Genomic DNA, 16,398 nt, shown 5'->3' on the forward strand with positions numbered 1-16,398 from the left:
AGCAATGAGCTTCAGGGATGCCTGCCTAGCACCCGATGACAGCCTGAAACAGCATCTCAGGGAACAAAACACCCTTTTCCTAATTCCTCCCAGTGGCAGCTTTAAAAGCTGATGGTAACACTCTGGTTTCAGATTTAATTATTTCATCTTAATTGTCCAAATCCTAATCATCAGCATGCATGCAGCTGAAGTAGAAATGAAAATTGCTGGGCTGACTGCTTGCAACAGCCAAGAGGAAGAAAAGAAAACAAAGTAAAAAGAGTGTGCATGGGAGGAGAGAGATGGCAAAAGGTGGCTAAGGAAAGGATGTGACAACAGTGGTCCCGAGTGGAGACAGATCCTCCTCCTGACGCAGGGACAGTAGTCATGGGCCCTGCACAGCTGACGCCTCAGCTGAGGCAGTAGGCCACGCTCACCCATGCTCTTCAGCAAGGTTAGTGAGGAGCAGAGTCCTCACTGCTTCAGCATCTTCCTCAATCAAAAGCAGGGAATGGAGGGTGTCGTGGTTTAACCCCAGCCAGCAACTAAGCACCACGCAGCCGCTCACTCACTTCCCCCCCACCCAGTGGGATGGGGGAGAGAATCGGGAAAAAAGTAAAACTTGTGGGTTGAGATAAGAACAGTTTAATAGAACAGAAAAGAAAAACTAATAATGATAATGATAACACTAATAAAATGACAACAGTAATAATAAAAGGATTGGAATATGCAAAACAAGTGATGCACAATGCAATTGCTCACCACCTGCTGACTGACACCCAGTTAGTTCCTGAGCGGTGATCCCCCTCTCCCGCCCGCACCCCCCCAGTTTATATACTAGATGTGACATCACATGGTATGGAATACCCCTTTGGCCACTTTGGGTCAGCTGCCCTGGCTGTGTCCTGTGCCAACTTCTTGTGCCCCTCCAGCCTTCTTGCTGGCTGGGCATGAGAAGCTGAAAAATCCTTGACTTTAGATGAAACATTACTTAGCAACAACTGAAAACATCAGTGTTATCAACATTCTTCTCATACCAAACTCAAAAACATAGCACTATACCAGCTACTAGGAAGACAATTAACTCTATCCCAGCTGAAACCAGGACAGAGGGGTTGCCCTGTTCTTGCTTCCTTCCAGGAAGCTCTGGTAAGCAGCAAATCCAAGGCAAACCATAATGAACTTAGCCCTGAGAAAAATCCTGCTCACAAAGAGGCAAGTTTCTTTGCAATATCCACTCAAACCTTGGGAAACAAGGCAGTGAATGCACTGGCTAAAATGATCTCTTCCCGGTTACTCAAGCAACACAGTATGCTACTATACCTGTAGGAATTATCTGGATTACAGCATTACCTAGGAGCTCTAATTTGAAGGGGTCTCACTAGAAAAGGAGAGAAGCCAGTTTCTGACTTCAGAGTATGTAAATCCAAGTAGGAAGGGAATAAAGGTCCATGGCTGTCCCCCATCATTGGCCAGCAGCAAAACTAAGGAGCCATATCACCCAAGATCCTGTTTGGTTCTTGATTTACTACACAACAGTGCTTGCTGGCATAACTGAGAGCGCCATGGTGCTGTTTGAAAGATAAAGCTAAGCAGGTTTTGATACCCTGCCATGAAATAAATGATGGTAAGGTTCCTCCTTCATGCTATAGCTCAAGACCCAAAAATTTTCAGTGGGAAAGTGCCTGTATCTCACCATGGCTTCTACCCAACTCTAACCACTCAGTCTCCTTCATATCTTAATACTATTTTATGATACATTACTTTCTAGATGACAGTTGCTTAGTTATAAAAACTCTCAGATCAACAACTACAGTATTAAAATCTTGCCAAAGGTCAAATCCCACTAATGACCATTCAGTGTCTTTTATTATTTTTCTTAGTGTCCAAGATAAATACTGAAAGACATTTTACTATAATAGCCTATGCTCTGTTGAAGCAACAGTACAGCCTGAGACAATACATGCAATGCTATCATTATAATTATAGACATACTCTTATTATAATCTCCTATTACATGAAGCTTATATCTTAGCCACAAAGAAAATCAATCCTGGAAGAAAATGGAATTATGAAGCATTTGCCTAGGTGTAAAGTTGTAAAGAAAAGATCAATAAAATGAGGTTAAACATTTCCAGGCTTTAAGAACAAAATAAATCAAAATAAGCTTTATGTTGTATCAAAACAGTATCTTTCACAGTGACAGTGGCTCCCTAAGAAAGAATTGCATTGCACCCCACAGACATTACTGAATTCCTAGAGGGCAAACATTATCATCTCTATTTTAATAGAAGAAAAACAGGGGAATTTTTCTAGCCTATGCAAGTTCTGCATCATGCAGAAGGCGGTACATCGCCAAGACCTTTGGCCTGGCTGCCTTCTCTATTTACCAAGTCCTTTTCCACTACCCCTGTTCCAGCTGTTTCTTTTGTACAAATGTGGCACCAGGTTGCAAGGATCCCTTACTGCTTCTTCTGCATGCTTTGCCCCAACACAACTCTGGCTATAGCCTGCATGCCTAACTTCTCATTCAGTCCACAAAGGCTACTTGTCTGTAAGCATGGAGAAACATTTAATAAAATTAATTGCAGGCTTGGTGTACCTTCTTGTCATGACCGGGGCTGGACAGACCAGGGAGTCATGCTGAATTTGGAATTCCCTTGGGCTAAATTAAGGTGAAATGACACCAAATGATCAGTTAAACATTTTATTCATGACAGAAGCAAACTGAACTCGGGAGGCATAACAGTAGGTGGCCGGGTTTCTCACAATGGGAACTGGCATGGAACTCCCCCAGTGAACCAGGTAACCCATTGTCCTGGTTTCAGCTGGGATAGAGTTAACTTTCTTCCTAGTAGCTGGTACAGTGCTATGTTTTGGGTTCAGTATGAGGAGACTGTTGATAACACACTGATGTTTTCAGTTGTTGCTAAGTAATATTTAGTCTAAAGTCAAGGATTTTCCAGCTTCTCATGCCCAGCCAGCAAGAAGGCTGGAGGGGCACAAGAAGTTGGGAGGGGACACAGCCAGGGCAGCTGACCCAAACTGGCCAACGGGGTATTCCATACCATGTGACATCATGTCTAGTATATAAACCGGGGGGGAGAGGGTGTGGGGAGATCACTGCTCGGGGACTAACTGGGTGTCAGTCGGCAGGTGGTGAGCAATTGCATTGTGCATCACTTGTATATTCCAATTCTTTTATTATTACTATTGTCATTGTATTAGCGTTACCATCATCATTATTAGTTTCTCTTTTTCTGTTCTATTAAACTGTTCTTATCTCAACCCATGAGTTTTACTTTTTTTCCTGATTCTCTCCCCCATCCCACTGGGTGGGGGGGAAGCAAGTGAGCAGCTGCATGGTGCTTAGTTGCTGGCTGGGGTTAAACCACGACACCTGTGGTTACCATGTACATCAATTCGGGGAAGAAGGAGATCCCTCCCGTTGAGTCACGAGGTTCAGAGCAGACCCCCTTGCTTTCCAGACTCCTCCTCAGAGAAGGGCCCAGGGGTGGCTGGATCCACTCTTAGTCCAAGACTTGGTCAATGGTTTTATGTCTTAAAGGGATGAGGTGTAGGGATTGTGGAAAAGGAAAAGGAAAGAGAGAAGAAGACAGAGAGAGAAAAAGGAAGAGAGAAAGATTTCACCGGTCCTGGGTCCAGCGTTGGTTCAGTCAGCCGAGGGGTCCAGTTCTGGTGGGCTTGCGCACCTGGGGCTTCAATTTGTGTCTTTTTTTATCATCCTTGCACCTCCTTTGGGTGGGCACTCGAACTCATTAGGCTAATTAGGTGTCATGAGCAGTTTGTGAGCCTTTGGGCTTGGGGGTCGTTTGGGGAGTAACTTCCCCTTCCCTGCAGACATGATCTTTCGCCATGCATGGTAAACTGCCCTGCTCAGCATATCAGAACAGTACAACAGAACAGGGAGCTGTGCACCCTCTGGCATGCCCTCCCAGTCCTGTTGTCCTGTTGCTGATCTGTGCTGATGCGCTTTAAGGTTCGTTGTAGTTAAGCAGAACTTGCCCCACCACAATGTTTGAGACATTAACTCTTTCAGTCTCTCACTGGTTTGTAAGCATGGGGAAGCATTTAATAAAATTAATTGCAGGCTTGGTGTACCTTCTGACAATGGATCCCAGGGGCTTTCTGTAGCTAAGGCTTCCTTAGTGTAGCACCCAAGTGGAGATAGCCACTGCAGAAGTTGGAGATATACAGGTGATTTCTCTAGAGAGTACGGATGCATTCTCTCTAGATTACACTTGAAAACCCTCTAAGGCCTTGGAGGATGCTGAGCATTGCCCAAATCTATCTAGAATAATATAGCATGTGCAACAGGGTTTTAAGAGGTGACAGGAAGTTTTTGACAACTTTCCATCCACATTCTACCACTCCAGGAGCATGGAGCAGCTACAGGGCTGAGAGACTGGCAACCATTTTGTCCCAAACAACCAATCAGGTAGCCTCAAGCAGCCGAAACAGGACATGCCCTGCGGAGGTGGGGTAGTGAACTGTTTCTGGGAGGCTTTCCAGCGGTTGTGCCTTGAAGAGGCTTTCTGGCAATTGTCTTTCTGGGAAGTTTTCTAGCGGTTGTGCTTTGGACGTTTTGTTACAGGTTTGGAGTTTTGCCACGGGCCCTTACCACCTCCTCAAGAACTTTTGAGAAAACCCCACAGCTCATGCACAAAGGGCTCTCAGATGAGGGTATAAAAGGGGGGGAGACCAACCCCCAGGCGCATGCCTGCTGCCTGAGGAATCCAGACAGTTACTACCGAGACTCTTTCCTCGCTGGATCCAAGGGTGGTGATATTTACCTCTCCTTTTTTCTCTTTCTTCTCTCTCTTATCTCTTCTCTTCCTCCTACCTTGTTGTTAGGAATATTTTGCTACGGCTGTTAGGTGTCAAGTTTTTTATTCGAAATATCTGCTACGCCAAATTTAGCCACACTTGTGTTATAAGTCAATGTTAAATAAAACATATTCTGAGCATTTAGGAGCCATTGTTGTGACTCCTGCCCTGGGATTCGCTGAGTGAAACGGGGTGTTGAAATTTTCTCTGTCCCTCCTGAGTCATTGTCATGACTCCTGTGTGCTGCAACGGACTATCTAAAAGATCACCTCCCCCGAGCCCACCGAGTGGGACGGGACAAGGGGATTAAAAGTTCAAACTTCCAAACTGCATGTTAGTTAGTCCAGAACTGCCCAGTTCTCTGCTTAAAAATTGGCAAGGGTGTGCCCATAGATCTACTTACTTATATAGTCCTGAAGGCAATGGTTTGCAGCATGCAAGTGCTAATACAACATAGAGACATAGATGTTGTCATACCTGCTGAGTTTGTATTTGTTTGAGTTAGTTTGTATTAAATGAAGAGAAGGACCAACCCATCAAGGAACTGTTCCTTTCACAATGAGGTAAAAGGAGCTAGGCAGACCCAGGCCCTGCACCAACAAATGCATTTCCCCCGGGGTCAGCACTTGTTAGCATCTATTAGCTGTAGTATTTCTTTAGTTATCTAAGTAATGTCAGAAAGATCAAATAAAATCCAACTGACTTAATGAGTCATTTGCAGTTTCACTACAGCAGCCATGCAGATTGAAGCATGGAATCTTTGAGATAAGTAGATGTTAGCGACAGCATACAGCAGTGGGGCTGGGGGAATGAATATTTCCTTTTCATGATGAAAAACACTTGCTGCTTTCCCATATACGCAGGGTCAGACCGTGCTCAGAGTGTGATGATGGGATCACATACCTTTATGAGTAGCCACACAGCATATACCATAACTGCAAACAGGTGTTTTGGTGCCTAACCTGATACAAGTTGTTAAAAGTCATATTTGTTTCTCAAACAACCATATAACTCACAAAAAGGTGCTTGCATAAGCTATTGCTTGAAGTACTTTGCTTAACAGGAAACAGAGACTAAAGCTGACAGGAAACAGAGACTAAAGCTGAGCATACGACCTGAAGTAAACGACAAACCGCAAGACTGTTTGCCGAAGACTCTTGCAAAACAGCTCTGAAAACTACAACACAGCAAAATGAAGACCAAATAAGAGAAAGGTCATCCGAAGATAACTGAGGAAGACTTCAATCTTCAGCCTCAACGACCATCAAGAGGCAGAAATCGACCCCCTAACAACAACTGAAACATGCGCAGAGTATCTCCACTACTTCATGAGCACGGAAGTAAAGATGTATAAAAAGGGACTGTTTAAACTGCTCAGCGCGGCAGTTGGTGGAGCGGAGACTCCCCTGTCGCCCAGCGCTGTTTTTGCTCATATCCTGCTTACTATAATTAATAAAACTTCAATTGGCTATATTAATTGATTGATGTAACACCTTCTGTAACTGACTTAAAAATCCCACTTTTTGCAACTTCAGGGATTATTTTTTATATAATATCCACCTATTTGCAAGCTAAATCTGACCCTGCTTAGTTTATGACTGCACCCAGAGATGGCTTTTCTCCAGACAGCTTCTGTGGCCTACTTACCACCCCTTTTGTTAATAGTGTGGATGCTTTGCCTCCACTTCAAAGGTTCTCATATGCAGGATTTTTTTTTTTTATTATTTTTACATTTTTTTTTTGCTTTGGTTGCTAAGGGGGAAGCTTTATTATGGTGGGCAAGGATTTAGTCACATGTGAGCTACAGGGAACATTATCCTTAGAGAGTAATTTGGAAATCAAGTGACAATAGGCTAGGTACATGTTTATTTTCTATTTCTCAAAAGCTTTAAAAGTACCACAGGATTTCTGTGTCCAATAAAGGAGTTCTATTCTTCTTCTATATTATTCAACCTCAAAGACAACAAAGTGAGCTCCATCATGCTTGTCTCCAGTGTCAGAGATAAAATTAGTAATTCCACTGCAAATCAGAAAACAAACTAGATTAATATGAAGAACAGCTCTACACTCATCAAAAGGTTGTTTCACAACCACCTTTCAGATGTACTAAAGGCAGCCACCTCACTGTGAAGGTAATTCAATAAGCAGAGGGAATGTAACTCATTTGGTATGTACTGTTTGATAATCAAAGATTATTTCTTGGCATCTAAACTGTGTGTTTGACAGAATGTTAAGCCTGAAAACATATTGTTAGTCCTCAAAGTTTTTCATCAAATCCAAGAAACGTAACATACACGCATGCAAGTGATTCTCCTAATTCAAGTAATGAAGATGAAAGCCATGGTAGAAAGTTTTGTAACGTTGAGCTGTGGTCCTAGGAAGAGCTTACAAGAAATGGCTTTTCCCCTTTGTATTTGTGCAGGTTAGAAAGCTTGATAATTTTATAATTCCTTCTTCTTTCAAATTATTATCCCACAGAGTATCACCTGTGATGACAGCAGCAAAGCCTGTGAGCAAGCATTATCAGTGAAAAACAGTCCTGGTATATCTTCTACTGAATTCAGTCTTAGGAGCATGAAACTGTTCCTTTTATCTAGGTTACCATGGGCCTCCCATCTTTCACATCTGTGCTAACATCGCTTCTCCTTCTGAAAAGGGGTGATCAGCATCACCTTAGGAGACTGCTCTACTGCAGTTTGAACGTGTGGACCTCCACCACAACAAGAAGCTGCACTGAAGAGCTATTAAAGCAAGCATACTGTGTTGGCTACAGGGGAATATTTCATTGTGCTCTTTCACAACATGAGCTACAGAGCAACAGAAAGAAGCATGGATTGCTGCACAGTGTCTGCTTGCAGCTTTCCTGGTCTGACCAATGCTACAACTGAGAGAAACCCCATTCTCCCTCTCAGTTGGCCATTGCTATTCAAATCATAAATAATCTCCTGAGCAACAAACAACTTCAGAGATCAAAATCTGATACATCTTATTGGATCTGAAAGGATCCAAACTTTACTCTATTTTCAGAATTAAGTCAATATGTAAATGAAAATGGCCACTGTACAGACGGGGGAAAAAAGAGATGACTAAGGGTTTTATTTGAAAATGCCAAAAAGGAACATTTCTTAAACTTAGTATTACATTTTTGTGGGGGGGAACCATACCAGAATTATTTGAAAAATTCAACCTTATTCCACATTTGCATTCAGATCTTCCAAAATTCAATGTGGGGGAAAAACCCCACCCAAATATAAATAAAACTGCTGCCAAAAGCAACATACTGCATTCTTAATGCAAAGCTCTTCACCAGCATTTATTAATAAGCAGAAAATAGTATAAAATGTATAAATCTATGCAGCAACTGCTAACAAATACACATATCTTATCTACCTGGCCACAGTAATGGAATTTGATCTGTGTATTTATTCTGAAAAGGACAGAATAATGTTTTTACAAATAATCATGAGATGGTTCAAAGTAGCAAACACAGCATAGCTGGAACATATGCCCCGACTCCTTTAGTATGGATTACATACTTTTAAGTTACTGAAATATTAATGCAGCAAGATTGAAGAGAATTCTGTAAATTCTACTAATTGTGTTGCATCCTTTAATTGCTCATCTATTTATTTTTTTAACAGGATCAGCATCACATGAGGAGCAGTTCTGAGTATACTTGATGTTTACTTTCAGAGCAGTTAACTCAATATATGAGCTCAGTTTCTGTGTAGATTAACACATATTCCAAGCCTGTGTCTTCCTGAAGTGTATTTTTGTAATAAGTAGTAGTATTTAAAAATGAGATGCCACACTTGGAAGACTAAATACCAGCTTTGGAGATAATTTTAAGGGTCCATTTCTTTTGCAATAGTTAAAAGTTATGCAAAGAAGGAAAAAGTATTCATGGAGCAGATGTGATTACACACTTGTGGCTCATGGGAAAATCTCAGTTGCAATTTGGAAAAAACAACATTGCCAGGTATTCCAGCCCAATTATTTACTGACATTTCAAGTTAGTTATAATCTCAAGATTTGCAGTAGACAAAGGCATCCTAAGAGTTCAAAGACTCAAGTCATTCAGAGCTCAGCCAAACATATCCAGAATCCATTCGAACTTTTTATTTTTCCAAACAGCTTCAAGGAAGCACATTATGAGCCTGTCGTGGTTTCAGCCCAGCCGGTAACAAAGGACCACGCAGCCGCTCGCTCACTCCTCCCGCCCCCTCCGGTGGGATAGGGGGGAGACGGAGGAGAGAAAAGAAAAAAAAAACTGGAACCTCGAGGGTTGGGATAAGGGCAGTTTACTGGGACAACGCAAAAAAAGTTACAACAACAACGACGGTACTAATGAAAGAGTATACAGAAAAGAGTGATGCACAGTGCAACTGCTCACCACCCGGGACCCGACGCTCTGTCACTTCCCCCACCGAAAGTCGAAAGTCGAGAGCAGGAGAACCCTCCCCCCGGCCCACTCCCCATGTATATACTGAGCATGATGTCACATGGTATGGAATAGCTCCTTGGCTAGTTCAGGTCAGCTGCCCCGGCTATGCCCCCCCACCTCCCAGGTTTCTGTAAAAATTAACTCTATCCCAGCTGAACCCAGGACATTATCCACCCCTTATTCTATACCATTTACATCATGCCCAGATCTTACATTTTCCAATCAACCACTACCACTTTCCTTGTCTTATATATAGATATATATGTATATGGACCCACACACACACACACACACACATACAAATAGTATTCCCTTAGTCAATGGGTTATCCCTCCAATGTGTCCATCAGTTTTATTTAGTCCATGACTTTGAGGCTCCATCTGTTGTAACACTTCTTCAGGATAAGAGAGATGGTGTGAGGTGTTGGGTTGTTGTATGCTGTCTCTGGAACTGCTGGCTGGTACATTTGATGCAACCCACACCCTTGGTCTGCAGGTCGAAGATGTTGATCTTGAGGAAATTGCTGGGCGCCAGTTCAAGTTCTATCACTGTTGTTCTTGGCTCAGTTTCAAAGTCCATTCTTCAGTCATTTGGGTAATTCTTACAGTAATACCCTTGATATGGCATATAGCCATTATAGATACAATGACATACATTGGCAGGTTATTTAGCAGTTAAATATCATACAGCCTAGTTCACTGGCTATTCTCTCCCAAAATCAAATCTCCCTGAGGTACACATCGAACTTCCCCATCCTTCTGCATCACCCACCAGGTGTACCCAGGTCCCTGAGCAAAAACAACCCCTTGGATGGGTTTGTCTCTGCGTGAGGCAGGAGTAACCCAGACTGTCTTTCCTAACATACTCCTCATGCGCACTACAGGAACTTTATCCCCTTCTACAGTATGTGGAAGTCTTGGTTGGGTGGGGCCCGCCCGATTGGTGGATCCTCTAGTATTAACTAACCAGGTGGCTTTCGTTAAATGTGTATCCCAATGTTTGAAAGTTCCACCCCCCATTGCTCTCAATGTAGTTTTCAGCAGTCCATTGTATCGTTCGATTTTTCCGGAGGCTGGTGCGTGATAAGGGATGTGATATACCCACTCAATGCCATGTTCTTTGGCCCAGGTGTCTATCAGGTTGTTTCGGAAGTGAGTCCCGTTGTCCGACTCGATTCTTTCTGGGGTACCGTGTTGCCATAAGACTTTCTCTTCAAGGCCCAGGATAGTGTTCTGGGCAGTGGCGTGGGACACAGGATATGTTTCCAGCCATCCAGTGGTTGCTTCCACCATTGTAAGCACATGGCACTTGCCTTGGTGGGTTCGTGGGAGTGTGATATAGTCAATCTGCCAGGCCTCCCACTGTTTATATTTCAGCCATCGCCCTCCATACGACAGGGGTTTCAGTCGCTTGGCTTGCTTCATTGCAGCACATGTTTCACATTCATGGATAACCTGTGTGATAGTGTCCATGGTTAAGTCCACCCCTCGATCACGAGCCCATCTATATGTTGCATCTCTTCCCTGATGGCCCGAGGTATCATGGGCCCACTGAGCCATAAATAGCTCACCCTTATGTTGCCAGTCCAGGTCCACCTGAGACACTTCAATCTTGGCGGCCTGATCTGCCTGCTGGTTGTTTTGATGTTCTTCAGTGGCCCAACTCTTGGGTACATGAGCATCTACATGACGTACTTTTACCACTAGCTTCTCTATCCGAACAGCAATATCTTGCCACAGTGCGGCAGCCCAAATGGGTTTACCTCTGCGCTGCCAATTGCTCTTCTTCCATTGCTGTAGCCACCCCCATAGGGCATTTGCCACCATCCATGAGTCGGTATAGAGATAGAGCACTGGCCACTTTTCTCTTTCAGCAATGTCTAACGCTAGCTGGATGGCTTTCACCTCTGCAAACTGGCTCGATTCACCTTCTCCTTCAGCAGTTTCTGCGACTTGTTGTGTAGGACTCCATACAGCAGCCTTCCACCTCCGATGCTTTCCCACAATGATACAGGACCCATCAGTGAACAGGGCATATTGCCTCTCATTTTCTGACAGTTTATTATACAGCGGGGCCTCTTCAGCATGTGTCACCTCCTCCTCTGGCGATATTCCAAAATTTTTGCCTTCTGGCCAGTCCATGATCACTTCCACAATTCCTGGGCGACTGGGGTTTCCTATGCGAGCCCGTTGTGTGATCAGTGTGACCCACTTACTCCACGTGGCATCAGTTGCATGATGTGTAGAGGAGACCTTCCCTTTGAACATCCAGCCCAGCACCAGCAGTCGGGGTGCTAAGAGGAGCTGTGTTTCAGTACCAACCACTTCTGAGGCAGCTCAAACTCCTTCATATGCTGCCAATATCTCTTTTTCAGTTGGAGTATAGCGAGCCTCGGATCCTCTGTATCCCCGACTCCAAAACCCCAGGGGTCAACCTCGGGTCTCCCCAGGTGCTTTCTGCCAGAGGCTCCAGGTAGGGCCATTCTCCCCAGCTGCAGTGTAGAGCACATTTATAACATCTTGTCCTGCCCGGACTGGCCCAAGAGCTACTGCATGAACAATCTCCCGCTTAATTTGTTCAAAAGCTTGTCGTTGCTCAGGCCCCCATTTAAAATCATTCTTCTTCCAGGTCACTTGGTAGAGAGGACTTACAATTTGACTGTAATTTGGAATACGCATTCTCCAAAAGCCCACAACACCTAAGAAAGCCTGTGTTTCCTTTTTATTAGTCGGTGGAGACATAGCTGCTATTTTGTTGATCACATCCATTGGGATCTGACGACGCCCGTCTTGCCATTTTACTCCTAAGAACTGGATCTCCTGTGCAGGTCCCTTGACCTTACTTTCTTTTATGGCAAAACCAGCCTTCAAAAGGATTTGGATTATTTTCTTCCCTTTCTCAAAAACTTCTTCTGCCGTGTTGCCCCATACGATGATGTCATCAATGTATTGCAGGTGCTCTGGAGCTTCACCTTTTTCCAGTGCAGCCTGGATCAGTCCATGGCAAATAGTGGGGCTGTGTTTCCACCCCTGGGGCAGTCGATTCCAGGTGTACTGGACACCCCTCCAAGTAAAGGCAAACTGTGGCCTGCACTCTGCTGCCAAAGGGATGGAAAAAAATGCATTAGCAATGTCACTTGTGGCATACCACTTGGCTGCCTTTGATTCCAGTTCATATTGAAGCTCTAACATATCTGGCACAGCAGCGCTCAGCGGTGGCGTGACTTCATTCAGCCCACAATAATCTACTGTTAGTCTCCATTCCCCATTAGATTTCCGCACGGGCCATATGGGACTATTAAAGGGTGAGTGAGTCTTGCTGATCACTCCTTGACCCTCCAATTGGCAAATCAGCTTATGGATGGGGATCAGGGAATCTCGGTTGGTGCGATATTGCCGCCGGTGCACCGTCGTGGTAGCAATTGGCACCTGTTGTTCTTCAACCCTCAGCAACCCCACAACCGAAGGGTCTTGAGAGAGACCAGGCAGGGTAGACAGCTGTTCAATCTCCTCCGTCTCCAATGCAGCTATACCAAAAGCCCAACGGTACCCTTTTGGGTCCTTGAAATATCCCCTCCTGAGATAATCTATGCCAAGGATGCACGGGGCCTCTGGGCCAGTTGCAATGGGGTGTTTATGCCACTCATTCCCGGTTAGACTCATTTCAGCTTCTAATACGGTTAGCTCTTGGGATCCCCCTGTCACACCAGAGATACAGATGGGTTCTGCCCCTTTATAACTTGATGGCATTAGGGTGCATTGTGCACCAGTGTCTACTAGAGCCTTATATTCCTGTGGGTCTGATGTGCCAGGCCATCGAATCCACACTGTCCAGTAGACTCGGTTGTCCCTCTCCTCCACCTGGCTGGAGGCAGGGCCCCTCTAATCCTGGTTAGAATATTCGTTACTCACTTTTCGCACACGTGAATCAGAAGTCCCTTCAAGAGGATCAGAAATGTGATCAGCCCATCTACTGCATCTGGGGGACTGCTCACAGGAAACTGGAGCAGCAGTTTTCCAAGAAGAATCCTCTTTTCTGGTTGCTTTTTCTCGCAACTCCCGTACCCGTGCATCCAGGACTGAGGTAGGTTTTCCATCCCACTTCCTCATGTTCTCTCCATGGTCACGCAGGTAAAACCACAGGTTAGTCCGTCGTGTGTACTTTCTCTCTCCTCTCTCTTGGGCAGAGGAACGCTTACTCCCAATAGCTGCGATGCGGGCCTGTACAGGTGGGGAGGAAGACATATCCACTTTGAATTGCTGGAACTCTCGGGTCAATTCCTCTACAGCCGAGACACAGGCCCGTAGGGAGGAAGAGAGACTTCCTTCGTATTGCCGGAGTTGGACAGCCAATTCATCCACTGTTTGTCCATGGCCTTCTTTCCAGGACATTACTGCCAATGAGTTGGCATAGGTTGGTGGTGCACTTTGCAGAAACTTCCGCCACATGGGTTGTGTGCATTGGACTTCAGCTGGGTCTATGGGTGACTGCGCATTTTCTGGATCATTATAAATCACCTCCAGCACGGCTAATTCCCTCAGGTACTGGATACCTCTCTCCATGGTGGTCCACTTGCCTTGGTGACATGCAACTTCATCCTTGAAGGGGTATCTTTCCTTCACACCTGACAGAAGTCGCCTCCAGAGGCTGAGGAGTTATGTTTTTCTCCCAATCGCCTTGTCGATGCCCCCTTCCCTAGACGTGGATCCCAGCTGCTTGGCTTCCCTACCCTCTAATTCCAAACTACTGGCCCCATTATCCCAGCATCGGAGCAGCCAGGTAACAATGTGCTCACCTGGGTGGCGGCTAAAATCTTTTCGCATGTCACGCATCTCACTCAGGGATAGAGATCGGGTGATTATTTCAGGTTCTGCCTCTTCCTCCTGTTCTCGTGATGACCCTGGTTCATCTTCATCTCTCACTGAGCGAACTGATTTCTTTGTGTGTTTCTTTTTCTGTACAGGGGCGACTGATACTGGCACAGGTTGGTTCTCTGGTTTAGCTGCAGTATCTGTCACCGGGGTTGGGGTAGCCGCGCTGCCTGTTGCCGGGGTTGGGGTAGCCACGGTGCCTGCTGTCCTGTTTTCCATCTTTTCCCCCTTTTCTCCCTGAGGGTGCTGCCTAATATCAAGCAGTGTTTGGTAGATACTGGCCAGGGCCCAGCACAGTGCAGCGAGTTGTACGTCTTTGGAATAGCCACAGCATTTTTCTTTCAAATATTCTACCACTTCATGAGGGTTCTGTAGTTGTTCGGGAGTGAACTTCCAAGCCACTGGGGGTGAGAAGTTCTCTAGATACCTGCCCATATCCTCCCACATGCCGTGCCACCCATGAATATCCAGCTTTGGGGCAGATCTCTGGGCGGTACTCTTAAAGAGCCTTTTTGTAGCCCTAAACAAGACCTGAAACATATTCAGGAGACATAGCACTAACAGCACGCTGGCTTGTGCATCCCAAGGATATTCGAAGTTCTCAAAAGCTGTTGTAATTAGTCGGAAGGAGAAAAGGGAGGCGAACGGACGGGGGGAAGTATCCCCCCCTGACTTCCCCATGGATTGGGTGTAATTACCAATAAAATCTGATAGAAGGTGCCCAAAGTATGGAAATGATATCACTGCCTCATACAGATACCAGCTTAATCTCATGACTAGTGATGTAATCATTTCACAAGTCGACATTGCCCAGTACAGCAAAATGATAATCCGAGTCACTCTCCCAGAGGTGAGAAACGTAACTACAGGCAATACATAGAGCATATAAGGACTTACAAAACGCCACCATGTAAACAAATTAATCAACATTGTGACTAACATCTATTTATCTAATATAAGGAATGCGTATGACAAATTTGTTTCAACATGCTCTGGCCAGATCTGTCGTTATCTCAACCCTTCGTGCCCCACGTTGGGCGCCAAAAAGGACTGTCGTGGTTTCAGCCCAGCCGGTAACAAAGGACCACGCAGCTGCTCGCTCACTCCTCCCGCCCCCTCCGGTGGGATAGGGGGGAGACGGAGGAGAGAAAAGAAAAAAAACTGGAACCTCGAGGGTTGGGATAAGGGCAGTTTACTGGGACAACACAAAAAAAGTTACAACAACAACGACGGTACTAATGAAAGAGTATACAAAAAAAGAGTGATGCACAGTGCAACTGCTCACCACCCGGGACCCGACGCTCCACCACTTCCCCCACCGAAAATCGAGAGAGAGAGCAGGAGAACCCTCCCCCCGGCCCACTCCCCATATATATACTGGGCATGATGTCACATGGTATGGAATAGCTCCTTGGCTAGTTCAGGTCAGCTGCCCCGGCTATGCCCCCCCACCTCCCAGGTTTCTGTAAAAATTAACTCTATCCCAGCTGAACCCAGGACAGAGCCAGAGAAGAAGAAAAGGTTTTTTACTAGCTATTTTACTGATGCAGCAAGTTTTAAGAAGAACCAAGTAGTTTCTCGATTGTGCTACTTCATGTTCTAAAGAACACTCAGAAAGATGTTTACCAGAGAAGAAAAATCCCTGAACAACAAGGTGAGTGTTTAATAGTAAAATCCATCAACAAAGTACTATTTCAGTACAGAAAAGTGCTCTTCAGACTCACCAGAAAGGGAGATCCCCAGTCTAATGGAGCCTATAAAAACATATGTGGAGGATATAAAAACAGCTGCAAGTGTAGTCACACAAGCACTTCTGAATTGTATTCAGCTTCTTATAAAACCTTCTGTGTCAGTGTTTTACCATTTCAGGTCAAGTTTTTCCTTGTTTTTTTCTACTTAACAGTCACTTGGGAAAGCTGTCATAAAAATGGCTCAACCTTTCTCAAAAATGAGGCATGTTTTCTTTGCAGGGTGTAGTGTCACAGGCACCGTGTCATTCATCTCATAGAAGGGGACAGTGTTCCCAATAGACCTTCCTGGCACAAATACATCCATGCAGAGAGCATGGCCACTGATCCCCATTATAAATTTTTTCCACTCTGCAACCCTTCTATTTTTTTAAAGGAAAAAAAAAAAGCTCTTGTGTCTTGGCATTAAATTTCAGGTTTCTTATCCAGTTGTCAAGAACATAGTCACACATATGTGCCTTTAAGCTGAAAATTGGCCATGATTTATCAAAGTCAGAATGGTATAAAT

General features: G+C 44.8%; 1 protein-coding gene across 1 annotated transcript in view; it reads right to left on the minus strand.

The window, feature by feature from the left end:
* Window positions 1-16,398, minus strand: part of LOC121232761 (PI-PLC X domain-containing protein 3-like) — a 169,566-nt gene that overhangs the window by 33,388 nt on the left and 119,780 nt on the right. The gene's annotated exons all lie outside the window — the stretch shown is intronic.

This window comes from Aquila chrysaetos, chromosome W, assembly GCF_900496995.4.
Source record: "Aquila chrysaetos chrysaetos chromosome W, bAquChr1.4, whole genome shotgun sequence".
NCBI lineage: Eukaryota > Metazoa > Chordata > Aves > Accipitriformes > Accipitridae > Aquila > Aquila chrysaetos.